We start from the raw sequence: 14,966 nt of genomic DNA, 5'->3' as shown, positions 1-14,966 counted from the left end.
CTTTCATGTTGAATAGGTATACTAGAGGTCTATGATCTGACTTTACAATAAAATGGGTGCTATAAAGGTAACTGCTTTATTACAAAGTAAATAGCTAAGAGTTCCAACTCTATAATTGGTTTTTTCTGCTCTGCTTTATTAAATGCTTAAGAAGCGAAACAAATTGGTAAATCACCGCCTTGCTGTTCTTGACTCAAAATAGCGCCACATCCAGTTGTGGAAGCATCAACCGTAATAATGAATTGTTTTGTAAAATATGGATATTGAAGTAATTTTGGTGAAAGTAATGCTGCTTTCAAACATAAAAATGCCCTTTCGCACTCTACATCCCATACAAATTCAACTCTTTTTCTGCTTAATCGCTTTAGAAGCGCTGCCAGAGACGCAAACTTTGGTATAAACCTTCTGTAATAGTTTGCAAACGCGACAAATCGTCGTACCGCGTCTTCATCAGTCCGTTTTGTATACTTTTTAATTGCGTTTAGTTTGGAGTCGTCTGGTAACAAACCTTTGGCTGAACATTTATGACCTAAAAATGTAACTTCTGGTCGTAAAAAGTTGCATTTATTTGGGTTAAGCTTGAGATTGAAAGACCTACAAGTATTGAAAACTTTTGAAAGATTTTTAATATGGTGTGCTTCACTACAACCCATGACGATAATATCGTCGACGTACAAAAATGCGACATTGGGTGTTATACCCGCAAAGGCTATTGTCATCATTCGTGAGAATGAATTTGGTGCTATATTTAAACCGAATGGAAGCACTTTCCATGTAAATGCACCTCGGCCAGTGCTGAAAGAGGTAATGTCACGTGAGTCAGGATGCAAGGGGATTTAATGAAATCCCGAAAAAAGATCTAATGTCGAAAAATACTTTGCTCTACCGAGATTATCTAAAATATCGTCAACCCTAGCTAGTGGAAATTTATCAGCAATGAGCTTTTTGTTTACTGCGCGAAAATCTACGCACATACGATAAGCTTTTTGGCCATTAGTATCCTTTTTTGTGACTACAATCAAAGCACTATTGTAATTGGAGTAAATTGGTTCAATCAAATCGTTGTCTAACAGTTTAATTACTTGACGGTTTATTTCTTCGCGTTGATAGTATGGCAATCGATAATTTTTAACATATACCGGCTCGTTGTCTGTCAATCTTAATTTTTGCTCGTAGAAGTTGTTTAAGTCATTTTGTCCGTGTCAATAGCGAAAATGTCGGCATAATCTATGCAAAGGTCAATTAATTTACTTTGAGCATATTGAGGTGTTTGATTTTTTAAAATCGAAATTAGTTTTTTCGTACGTCTGGCTTCTGTTTCTGTCTTGTTAATTGTATAAACATTATAATTTGAAAGTTTTTCTTTCCGAATACTGTTTCTTTTCACATACTTGACATCATCCGTGGTGTTAATGACTATAATTATTGGGTTACTGGAATTAACAATGCACCTAGCTGTGAAAACGCCTTTTTCAATTTCCTGCGAGTCCACGAAAAGTGGATCTGGTGAATCTCCTAAATCAAAAAGTCTGAAGATTTCACATCTGCCCTACAAGACGGAGGTAACTAGTTCACCCACACATTTAAAGCTTTTTTCGCTCCCCACTAACACATCGACGTTTCTTGCTGTCACCGAAATGACAGTGTCATCTTAATACGACAATTTATAAATTATTCCGGTAAACATTTTAAAACGATAAAAAACTATAATTGTGGTAATTAAACTAAAAAACTAAAAAGTGCTTGTGCTACGGGCTTTTAGGTGTGACGTGTGTTAGCTGTTTAGGCACTTCTTAATTAACCTGGCGCATTAAATAGAGGCAGCCAAGTCCTCTTGCCACCAATTGGAATTGGAAGATTCGATTTCCAAAACTAAAAACGGTAACGTTTTCAAGACAGTGCACAACCTAAACAAAGGTGGTATCAAAAGACGCGTGTCGATATCCGTTTTTAGAATCTGAAAGTTATATAGAATCGACGGGATGGCCTAGAAGGTTTCAGGTGGTCATACTAAATCGCTCCCGGGGAGTGTCCTTATCGCTACAACCAAAGCAACATTATTTACTCTCTGCTCTTCATTCATACGTATGTGTATTTTTAAATAATAAAAACAATTATATTATTCTAATATATATCATCTCTGCCGGGGTGCGATTCAGCTCAGGATATGCCAAAACAACAAGAAACCTACAATTAAATGCAGATTCACGTGTCATTTGCCAACGATTTACCGGTAAACAAGGTACTTTCCACAACCAACATGCTTTGGAATACGGTAGAAAATTGGTTGGATTTATTTTCCCAAAAAAGGGTGGATCTACGCATCTTGGTTTGCCAGTATTTGCTTCGGTAATTTATATTGATTAAAAATTGCAATAGTAGATAATGTAATGTAAATTAAAATTGAATAGGTAGCCGAAGCAAAAAATGCAACTGATCCGCATGCAACTGATCCGCATGCAACTGTTGTTTATGTGCCGCCACCGGGAGCTGCTGCTGCTATCATAGCAGTATTACAAGCACATTTCTTTGATTGGTTGCATAATCGAAATTGTGCCCTAACATGATATGGTTCGCGTTAAGCACGCTATGTTAAAGCAAAATAAATCTCGTCTAGTCAGGCCCGATTGTCCAGGATCATCGCACCAGAAAGGGTAAGTAAATTGCCTACCATATTAAATATATAAACAACATGTATGAATTTGTTAGTGATAATTTGTCATGCTTTTGTTGATAATCAACTGAAGAAGGCAAATACCAAAGAGTTCGAAGTTCATGTAAATACCAATCGATTTCTTTAAATAGCGTTTGGAGAACAAAGCCCATATGTATGTATGCATACAACTGCATAGAAAGGGAGGGATTAATTAATTATGATCAGTAGATTTATAGGATTTTTATTGTTTTCCCTGCGTCGCCGTTGCCATTACATTGCGTCAAGAGAGGACATCAACACCTTACCCACAACAAGTTAAAATTTTAGTAAATTTTGCTCTTTTCATTACTGATTCAAAACGTGGGAAGTTATATATGTAGCATTCCATGGAGAATGGTAAATTTTAGCAGACTTTCGCATTGCGGTCATTATTAATATTCAATCCCTAGAACGTTCAATGTAGTCATATCAATAGGTCCGGAGATGGTCGGGTTAGTACCCCAATGGTGCTTGTTACCGGAACGTAGATAGATAATTTATTGAGGATTGCACAGTGACTTGCACATCTCCTTCACAGCACCTCATCGTAGCCGACTTCTTTGATGAACCCTAGCAGAGTTCTTGGCTTGAGGGATTAAATGTGAGAATGCACTGGCCATGGTGAGCCCATAAACTTAGCCCTACGTTTTGAGATTGCTTCGTATTCTTGGAGGATATGGTCTGCCGTCTGATGATCGATCACAAAATCGGCATGTGTTATTCGATAGTATGCCCACTTTATGCATACGGCTGCTCAGTCCATAATGCCCTGTAAGAAAGCTCTTGGTATTCTTCGGTTATCTTTTGATAGGTCTATTATTGCCCTGTAGCGACTTGTGCTATAACTTCCCAACAGTAACTTAGATTGTCTTAAACCTGGCGTATTGCTCCAGTGTTCTTCTCTCTTTTTCCCCCTTCTCCTAATAAATGCCCCTGTGAGCCAACTGGGAGGAACGGCTCGGGATCGTTGGGTCATGCAGTTCCTGCCTCTCTTTCCGGGTTGTCCGCCTGCTCTTCTTGTAGCATGTAGCACTGCTTCGCCCCATCCAATAGGTGCGACAGATCACAAATTGTCATCAATGTCCTCTAACGGGAGTCCAAGGAAACAGAAAGTTTCAACAGGGGTGGACCATAATGAGAGGAGTGTTAGAGGCGTTGATTCCACAATACAGCTAAAGAGATGGTTGGTGTCATGTGGGGACACATTATAAGCAGGACATATGTTTTGTATGTCGGGGTTGATTCTGGATAGGTAAGAGTTTAACCTGTTACAGTATCCAGATCGAAGTTGGGCTAGAGTGACTCCCGTTTCCTTAGGGAGAGTGCGTTCCTACTCTGCTAGTTTTTTTCTTTGAGTACAGGATTCACCGGGCAATTCCTGGCATAGAGGTCCGACGCCTGTTTGTGGAGTTCACTCAGAACCTGCTTGTGCTTTTCAGCTTCATACGGCTGTGTTCTCAGGTGCCGTATTTTCTCATAATGTAATGAGGGCGTGAACAACAAGAAGCCACAAAAGATTTGTATAAGTTACGAGGCCGTCGGGTTTTAGGATCAAGCCCAGAGCAACCTGTCCGATGCAACCATCCCTTGCACGTGACACAACGACAAGAGTATGACCGTCCTAAAAAGATTCTTTTCCGGCAAACGCAGCAAAACGATTTCTCATGACCGGAGTCAGGAGAAGGACACGGATTGGGTTCGATACCTTCCCGGAGGAGGAGAGAATGGCGCAGACCCGCTGCATGGATCTGCGGGGAGGATGATAATTTGTGGGAGGGACGCAACAAACTAAACACTAGAGTCCGCCTGCTCATTACCCTGTACTCCCCTGTGGCCTGGGACCCAGTGCAACAGTACTACGTTGTGCACCCAAGGACCAGTGCTGACTTTATTTCGAACGCCACAATTGCCTTTAGTGGGGCCTGACTGTCTGAATGAGTATGGCAATTGTTTCATTGGAGTATCAGCGCTGAAGGTTCAGCTTAGCGCACCAACATATGGCGAATACTTCCGCTTGAAAGCTGCTCGTATGTGCTTTTAGAGGTACTGATATTTTGGCTCTGGGTCCGGAGACTCTGGCTTCAATCCCCTCTGGTGTCTTCGAACCAGAGCCGTAGAGAGAAAATCCGGGCCCGGGACTAAAAAAATTTACGGGCCCCTATAAAAAATCCACTAATACATTTGATTAACGTGAATTAATGACGTTTCATTTATAAATCATTATTGATGGATTACATCAAAAAAAATTTTTTGCCACATCAACTAAATGATTTTTGGCTAAGAGCTTTTCGATTTGTATATGTTTATTAAGTCTATGAACGAAAAGAATCTTACAGACTAAATACAAATGAATAGAAATATATAAAAACTATATAGTCAAACTTATATATTAATTACCGTGTAAATAATAAAAAAGAAAAAAGATAACAATGAGATGAATAAATAATAAAAATAAATTACAGCCACAAATCCAGAGAATACTTGAACGTACTTCTCGACAAAGAGAAATCAAGAAGGAAACTCCCTGAGAGTCTATTAAATACGGTAAGTGCGCGGAAAATCGGGTCAAACATGCAATAGTTAGCTCTACCGACACGCAAGTAAAAGGGCAAGAAATTACGAAGACACCTATTAGGTACATTAAAATTAACTTTAGCTAGAAGAGCTGAACAATCCAAAGAGCCAGTGATGAGATCATAAACAAACATTAGTAGATGCGCAGCTCTCCGGATTTCAAGAGACTGGAGATTGATAAGCATGCACCGCGAGTAATAGGATGGGGTTGGATCGTCAAAGTTAATAGAAATTAAGCAAAATCTAATGAATTTTCTTTGAACCCTCTCTATTCTGGCAGAGTGGCCACTATAGATGGGATTCCAGACAACTGAGGCGTATTCTAATTTTGAGCGAACTAAAGAGATAAAAAGTGCTTTCCTGGTATAGGGATCCTTGAAGTCTTTTGCATATCTGCGAAGGAAGGCAAGGTTTATGTAAGCCTTCGGAAGGACATAACAGATATGACTAACGAAGGAGAAAGAGGTGTCGAAGACAACACCTAGATCAATAACTTCTCTGACAGAAGCCAGTGGAACACCTGAAATACCGTAGGGCGTGGTATGCAGGGTAGACGACTTGGAAAAAGACATTTGAAAGCATTTTTTGACATTTAAGTAGAGACTATTGGCATTACACCAAGCAACAAGATTATTTAGATCATTTTGTAGGAGCACTGCATCTGGCGGGCCATTAATTCTACACAAAATCTTAAGATCGTCTGCATATAAAAGGAAATCAGACGAATTAAAGCAGGAACCAATGTCATTAATAAAGAGCACAAATAAAAGAGGACCAAGAATGCTACCCTGAGGTACCCCGGATGTTGCCAAGAAGGGTTGGGACTTACAGTCTTCAATTTCGACGCACAAGGACCTATTCGACAAATAAGATTTTAACCATGATAGGAAAACAGAGTGAAATCTAATGGATTCCAGTTTAAATAATAAGATTTTATGCGATACTTTATCGAAAGCCTTCGTGAAATCGGTGTATACAGTATCTACCTGGCAACCGTCCTGAAATGCAGAGATGCAGAAATCAGAAAACGACACTAGGTCCGTAACAGTCGAGCGACCGGCCACAAACCCATGTTGGCACGGCTCAATGACGCTTTTGATGACAAAAGTTAGCTTCTCTTTTATAATTTTCTGAAAAAGCTTGGAGCAAACTGTTAGTTTGGCGATAGGCCTATAATTAGAGACGTCATTTTTATTGCCAGCTTTAAAGATTGGACAAATGGAACTTTTTTTCCACCTATCGATAAAAGTTCCGGAAGACAGGGATAAATTGAATATATGCCGAAGAGGTATGCACAAAGATAAACTACAGAACTTCAGGACAAAGGCACAGAGGCCGTCACTGTCACATTTTAACGAGGGTTTAAGGGAGGACATAGCATTGCTGACGTCATCGCCGGAGATCACGAGGGAGCCAAAATCTAGACGATCATAGAGCCCGGATCGCGAATAAGAGTCATTCAGATCTACAGTAGCATCATCAAAGTTTGATTTAAAGAAATCAGCAAACAGCTCAACTGTTTCTGGTAGGGACTGGGAGCGTACACCATTAAAGCTCATGCAGATCAGTATATTCGTCGAACCACGTTTGGATCGGATAAAGTTCCAAAACGCTTTGGGATTTTCTTTAAGCTCATTTTCGAGCCTACCCATATAGCGATTGTAAAGGAATTTGTCAAGGACATTAATTTGACGCACACTGGTAGTGAACTGTTCACTTAGAAGGATATTATCTGAATCTGCCTTGAATAAGTTATTGAGTTTGTTACGCTTATTTTTCAACCTCTTAAGAGTTTTATTATACCATGGTAATTTATGAAGCCTGGGCCCAAAACGAGGCACAATACTTTGAAATGTTTCAGTCAAATTCGATAAGAAAATATCATAACAAACACTGACGTCATTAGAGGGAAATATGTTTTCCCAGTTAATTTCAAATAATACATTGTTCAGCTCGCCGAAATCAGTAGATCGAAAGTTGAAAGGGGAATTATCTAAACCAGGTGATGTAGGGATAGCATCAAAGTTATGTAGATGAATAGCTATTGGTATATGATGCCTATCAGATAGACATACAGGAAAAGTACTCTCAGAGAGTTGATATATTAAATTCTCGTCGACGAATATAAGATCAAGTAACCTCGAGAGAGTATTAAATAAATTATTGATTTGAATCAAATTACAACTTAAGGTATTATCTATGAGGCTAATTTCATTAGAACGCGTGACATTAGTAGGTGTCAAAATTCCATTATATTGAAAATCTGACCAGAAATATCTGGTCGATTGAAGTCTCCAAGTATACAGAAGTTGGCATCAGTATGAGTTTCGCATAAATTAACGATGTTCTCCACATGACCATTATATAAGCAATCACCACTATTGGGCGGTATATACGAGCAACAAATGAAAGTAGAGCCAGACGAACTGGAAACACAGACACACAGCTGATCGAGCAGCGTATCCTGATTATGCAGTTGAAACTTTAATGAATGCAGGCTTCTATTAACTGCAATTAGGACACCACCACCTTTCCTTTGACCGGGGTTCGCGAAGTCTCTGTCTTTACGGAAAGTTAGGAATAACTTAGGGTCAAAGTACTCATCATCAAAGAAGTCTTCGTTGAGCCACGTTTCAACGATGACGTATACGTCGTAGTCCAAACGAGACGTAGCTAAAAGAAAGTCTTTAGATTTGGTGCGCATGCCGCCAACATTTTGAAAGTAGACTCTCAGAGATGCACCCGAGACGAAGTTTGGGATGTCATAAGTGTTGCAATACATATCACTAGGTAACCCTACGACACAATTTGGTTTCCTCCGTTTTTTGGAAAAAAACGAAAAGGCTTTACAGTGAAGTTAGAGGGCCACAAAGCAGCGTCGAATAGCTTGTTATAATTAGCTGATAGCACGCGCACTTTAAAAGAAACCCTGACCAAGGAGTTGATGTCAGCATCCCGCCTCACCAACTTAAAACAAGCCAAAGCAGAGGCATCGATTTTAATGTGTTCAGATATGTATTTGACAATTTGACAAAGAGCTGACAATAAAATTAACACAGAATATTTACTATTTGTTTTATTTTATTGTAACGTAGAAACAAAATTCTCTTTTAACAGCCACATATTAATTCAAATAATCTTTTCTAGTTATTTGGTAACATTTTCATACATTTCTGATAAATTTAATGATGATTATAAATTTTAATTATTCAATATAGAATGTTCGGATATCAAAGTGTGGCTTTACTTGCATTTTTCGCCGCAAAATTTTTTATAATAATATCAAAATTTAACTGTCTTGCCAAAACGGATGCAACACAAAGCGTGGCAAGTCCTAAAACTCGCTCTTTAGATGAACACGATCTATGAAAGTCTTTCATTCTTGAAAGGACGCTGAAGGAACGTTCTGCACTAGATACAGTGACAGGTAAAGTGCAAAAGGTACGTAAACCAATACAAAAGTTGGGGGAAAATTGTATACATATTTTGAAAATAGACGGCATTTAGCAATTCCAATGATGACAGACCTTTATCAAAATTTGCTTCGTAAAGGTGTTTCAAGTGAGCTATTTCACATTCTAAGCTTTGAGAAATAACCGACTTGTATTTTTCCACAAATTTTCCTGCGCTCGCCCGAACCGTAGTTTCATCCATGTCTTAAATTGCCACAAAAAGGAAAACTTTTCGTTGACATTTCTCATAGCTGCAAATCGTTCAGTAATGCCAGTGATTACCGAATCAACGATCACCAAGAATGTATTTTTTTTGAAATCAGACTCTGAATCATCCGTAATCATCTCATTTAAATTATCTTCAGAGCGCCTTTTGGGTTTTCTCTTTCGAATGTCCGGAAACTTTGGCGAGATGTTCAATTGAATAGCAACTGTTTTGCATTCGTTTAAAATTGTTTCCCATTGGTTCCTGATCAACTTCAAATCAGCTAATAAGGCATCTATATGTCGGACCTCAACATCTGTGGTGGCGTCTCTCGCTTGGAGGACCACGCTTCTTTCATTAATGGTAGGATTTTGAACCAAATTGAGGACAGCAAGATACATTCGAACTTGTTGATGTACTTGAGAATGCCGGTAACATCGCCGTATGCTTGCGCAGTCAAATTTGGCTTTTGGCTGAAAGACTATGAAGAGAGCTAGGTACATTTTTTTGAGGATGTCACATCGTTGTGGAGTGCTGCCGAAGAAAATAATTGCAGCCGTACTACATTCTGCAGCATCAACACCACATAAATTGATAGCGTTTTCTTTTCTGAAATAAATTGTTGCCTAAGTAAATGGTAATACTCTACCCCATCTGGTTAGGGGGTCAGAATATACCCGCGGTAGGTATGCCTGTCGTATGCGTAAGAGGGGACTAAAATATCAGATTCCAGGGGCTGTGTAGCGCAACCCTGCAGGTTGCCAGCGCAATATATAGCTTCCCCAAACCTAATTGTCAACCTCAGCTATCCGCGTCGAATCCTGTTTCACTAACAGACGAGGCTCTGGCGACCCCAAGCAACTCATGGAACTTGGGATGGGGAGGGAGGGGATGGCCTGAAGGTTTAATGTGGTCACATGTTTTCACTGAGCTAGTCCAAATATGGTACACCAAAGAACTGAAATCTTTAAAAAACAAAAAAACGCGTTCCTTCAAGCTGTACAAGAAGACGGGGTCACACTCCGACTACTTGAAGTACTCTATATTGCGTCATAAATATTTTGAATTAAATAAAAAGTGTTACAATACCTATCTCTGTGCCATGAAAAAGAAAATAACTTGCAATCCGAAAGCTTTCTATAATTTCGTGAACTCTAAACGTGGGGTTAAAGGCTTTCCTTCTGGTATGAAATACCGTGATGATTTCTCTAGCGACGATCAAGTTATTGCTAATTTATTTGCACAATTTTTCAAATCTAACTATTCCGCTGAATTAATTTCTTTGTCTAGTGAATACCCGTATGAACTTGACTCACTTAACGCAATTAATATTCCATCAATATCTCCAGAAGAGGTTCTTACATATTTAACTTCTTTGAAGGAATCTTATAAATACGGTCCTGATCTAATTCCCACATGTTTTCTCAAAAGATGTGCAGAACACATTTATCTGCCCCTAACTGATTTATTCAACATGTCCCTAAAACATGGAGTTTTTCCTTTTGCTTGGAAGGAATCTTTTCTAATACCCCTCCACAAAAACGGCAGTAGGTCATGTGTAGAAAATTATCGAGGAATTGCAAAATTGTCTGCCATCCCAAAGGTGTTTGAAGCCATTGTTACTAATCAGCTAACATTTTCCATTTCTGCATTGATTGCAAACTCTCAACATGGATTCTGTAGAGGCAAATCTACCATTACCAACCTACTTGAATTCACAACGCATGTTTCTAATGGATTTAGAGAAAATCTTCACACCGATGTTATTTACACTGATTTCAGTAAAGCATTTGACAAAGTTTCCCATTCATTGCTTATCCACAAGCTAGATCGACTTGGTTTCCAACCAGGTCTCACTCAGTGGATATCTTCTTATCTCTGCGGTAGAACGCAACAAGTAATTTTTAAAAATACTCTTTCAGAGGTCATTAATGTTCCCTCTGGCGTCCCACAGGGCAGTCATCTCGGTCCAATTCTGTTCTTGCTATTTATTAATGATATTTGTACCATAATAAAATATTCCAAAATTTTAATGTATGCTGATGATGTAAAACTTTTTAGGTCTTATGAGTCTATTGAAGAACGTCCATTGCTTCAAGCGGATTTAAACTGCTTAGTTGCTTGGTGCAACGCGAATTCAATGCCGCTGAACATCAATAAATGTAAGTTCATGTGCTTCTCTCGGAGATCTTTGCCAGCAGCCTCTTACGTAATTGATAATTTTTGTCTTGCATCAGTAAATTATTTTGTTGACTTGGGAGTTACGATGGATGCTAAACTTAGTTTCAACCTTCATATTATGACTACTGCCAATAAGGCTAGAGGTGTTCTATCATTCGTGAAGAGATGGTCTAAAGAATTTAGTGACCCTTATGTAACCAAAGCCCTTTTTACCACATTGGTTAGGCCGATACTAGAATACGGATCAGTAGTCTGGAATCCGCGATATCAAGTTCATGCAGATAGGCTTGAGTCAATACAGAAGCAATTTTTACTTTTTTCTTTAAGGAATTTTCATTGGGACTCTGCATATAATCTTCCACCTTATACTAGTCGGTTAAGGCTTATCAATCTTCCAACTCTCGCTAGCCGTAGAGAAATGCTAGGAGTATTATTTATGGCTAAACTACTGAATGGACTAATTTCTAGCCCCTTTCTTTTGAACGAAGTAAACTTCAATATCCCATCACGAGCGTCAAGACATTACAAACCTCTTCTTTTGAGGCAGTGTAGAACTAACTTCGAATTAAATGAACCTTTCCGGTGTTTGTGTTATGATTTTAACTCTCACTCGAATTCATTTGATATAACGGATTCACTTTTTACTATAAGGAAAACTGTCCTATCCTATCTTAACTCGTAACAAAATAAAAATAAAAATAAAAAATAAAAATCTTTATATGCTAAATCCTTAACTTATTTAACAATTTACTATATGTATAATTTTCTACTGTTATGTATATAATACTCAGCTGATGATTTTTATTCTGTAGCTGAGCAGTTTTAGATCTCGACGCTTAACAAACCTCCGCCTATCAACAACTCGGCAAAAACAAAAACAAATCCGTGCGTCATGCGGATGCGCCCCTCGTGTCGGTTGGGCGGGCTTTGGAGGGTATTAATCCGTTGGGTTTATATATATATATATATATATATATAAATCGTTCCCGAGATGGTCGGGCTAGCACCTTAATGGTGCTGTGGTACCGGAGCGTTCCGGATCTGTATCCGGCAAAGGACCATCACATCGATAATACTCCTCAAAGCCTTCGGGGAGCAACCTTGTCGCTACAACAACAACAACAACAATAGAGTTACTCCTACCCCTGAAAATGGTCAACATTTATAGTGCATACAAAGAACATTTCAACTCACCAAATTCACTCATATTAATATAGTATATGTGGAACTTAAGAGCGAATTGAGAGTTTCACAAAGTTGCACTGCCACACCGCCATTTTATACAGGGTAAAAGTGTAACGCTTTTGCGTTGCGAGCAGGCAAGAATTTTCACAAAAGAACGAAATACCCCGTAAAGGCGTTGCCTATTTTTTAGAATAGAACAACAACGCTTGCGTAACACTTTGTCCAGAAAAGAAAACGCTATCATAGCTGCGGGTTGCACAAGGCGAGTAATCAGCATTCGAGTTTTTGTCGAGAATGTGACGTAGTGCTCCGTTGTAAGCTCCTTTCATACTGGCGCCGTTATCGTACCCTTGTGCACGACAATCTTCAATCATGTATGGTAAATTAGATCAGCGATTTTCTAAGCAGTTTTTTGGTTACAATTCACGAAAGCCAAAATCTGTTCTGGAATTGTAAATTTGTTGCTTTCGAATTGAAATGGAGTGAGCGCAAAATGAACGTAGTCAACGTGACTAGCATCAAGCATAGCATCAACGATAATAGCAAAATACTTAGCTTTCTTGCCTTGATCTAATATAGTTTCCCTCACATGCTTTGCACAAATTTCTATAAACTCGTTCTGAATGTCTGGGGAAAGACAGTGAACTTGTAAACGTTTGTGCTGCTATTGTGAAATCCTAACTTTCTCCAAATTATCTCTAAGTATCTGATCATAATGGCTTATGAGATCTTAGATGCCCAAAAAATGTCCATCCTTTCGCTTTTTGAAAAAAAAAATAGTGTCCAAAATTCTATATAAAATTTCTTTCCACTTTTGAGTTTCAGTGATTAGCTGTTCATTGATAAGTGTATCAATTGTAGCCTCCTTTCGAATTAGGTTTTGTAAAGATCGCCATTGAATATAACATTTAATGTGATCTTCAGTATTTTCGTGTGATGGCAGTTTAGCGTATAGCTTCTTCCATACCTGGAATTTCGAATATTCGCCAGGACAACAAATTTTAGGTCGATTTAAAGTATTGGTGCTTAACAGACGACATGGTAGGCAATAAAAATCATTGCTACTGGCACTCCACACCAACCAGTGACGCTCCACTTTCTCTCCATTTGGCAAGATTCTGTTTAACAACGAGGTAGGAATTGCCTCGTCATGACAATCACGTGGAAAAATAACAGGGCACTTTTGATGACATCGACGAATTATTTCGTTGACTTCTTCAGATCGCAAAAACTCAATATTAACGGTACCGATATCGAAGTCGTTTAAATAATCTAGACTTGATACAGAGTTGGTGGAATTGTTGGAAGGCTTTTTGAAGATGAACCTTCATCAGGAGGATACCCTCGCTGAGCCCAGAAAATCTGGGAAAATTAGATGTACTGCTCAGATCCAGCAAACGAGTATGTTCTGTACTGGCATATGATAAACTAGCAGACAACCAAACGTTTACTTTCCTGTCCAAAAGGGAATTGGTGCTCGGCACTGCTGCTAAAGAAGAATATACCTAGTCATATCAATTCGTTCCCGGGTTACTCGGGGAAAGCAGTTTTAGCAGTACTTTGCCCGTTTCAATTTGCACATCCATTCAAAGAACTTCGCATAATGGATTAAGCAGTCATCTGCATTTATTCGTTTTTGTTTTTGTAGCACGCCTAATTTACTATCTATTACCCCAACATCTATCAATTATCCCTTGTTATAATCTTCGGGTACCCCCGCTACCGGAAGATGCCTTGGCATGGTGGAGGTTCACTTGAATTTACTTTACAGGTCCTGATTCTGGTTATCTGAAATCCCCTTGCGTATCTTGTATTTATTAAGCACTTCCGGTTATATTAAAAACTTATTATCTATCCTTACTGATATTCGTTTCTTTTTCATTCTAGGTAATTCGATTTGACGAAGTGGGCATAGCAATATTCCAGCTGTGGCTGTAAGAAGAACGTACATTTGCTCAAACTACAAGAAAACTGCGACAACTGTCCCTCGGCCTTTTTAGTATCACATATAAGGCCCTACCCCGCATATTATGGGAAAGGGTCAAGTTCAAAGGCTCAACATAACCTGCAAATCGACTTTGATAGCACGAAATGGGGCTGCATATATTCCGGTATTATATCTACAACACTCATATCTATGCAAACTGATACTAACACCACCACCCGCACAGGAAAAATTGAGCACCATCAGTGTGAGCTTCGAAACTCAAAATGGTTTCAGAAAGGGCACGACTACGAATGAGTTTATGTCTTTACATATGTAGTTTGTACATATAAATATGCACATTTGCAAGGTTTACTAGAAAATTAAGGAAATTATTTGTAAAAACCATTGTATACATAATTTATTCATAATTAAATATTATTTAAACAAAAGGGACGCGTTTCATTCATATAAAAAGCGAATTGACAGAAGGTAACCGGTACGGGTAACCGATAGGCCAGTTACCCGTGTTGTTGTTGTTGCATATGTTTTGGTTAGCGATAACGAAAACATACCTAATGAAGTAACTTAAAAATGTAAATAACATCGAGCTAGAAGGAATGTCGAAAACACAATAGGTAAGAGCGAGAAAGCGAGTCACACGTACACTATTTTGAGAGAGCGCAAGCGTTACCTTTTTCACGACAGCAATGTAAAAGTCATTAAGACGATAATTGGTGACTAAGTTAT

General features: G+C 38.7%; 1 long non-coding RNA gene across 2 annotated transcripts; it reads left to right on the top strand.

The window, feature by feature from the left end:
• The first annotated feature begins 881 nt into the window (after window positions 1-881).
• On the top strand, window positions 882-14,668 carry LOC137247994 (uncharacterized). 2 transcript variants are annotated; one of them, XR_010951984.1, is made up of 5 exons: window positions 882-2,085; window positions 2,160-2,349; window positions 2,412-2,654; window positions 8,488-8,710; window positions 14,180-14,668. It is a non-coding gene; the product is annotated as an uncharacterized lncRNA (long non-coding RNA). The 2 variants fall into 2 exon arrangements; XR_010951985.1 differs by lacking the exon at window positions 8,488-8,710.
• The last annotated feature ends 298 nt before the right edge of the window (window positions 14,669-14,966 follow it).

The sequence above is a fragment of the Eurosta solidaginis genome, chromosome 4, assembly GCF_040869045.1.
Source record: "Eurosta solidaginis isolate ZX-2024a chromosome 4, ASM4086904v1, whole genome shotgun sequence".
Classification (NCBI taxonomy): Eukaryota; Metazoa; Arthropoda; class Insecta; order Diptera; family Tephritidae; genus Eurosta; species Eurosta solidaginis.
The sequence above is the reverse complement of the archived record's forward strand: the minus strand, read 5'-3'. Positions and strand labels throughout refer to the sequence as shown.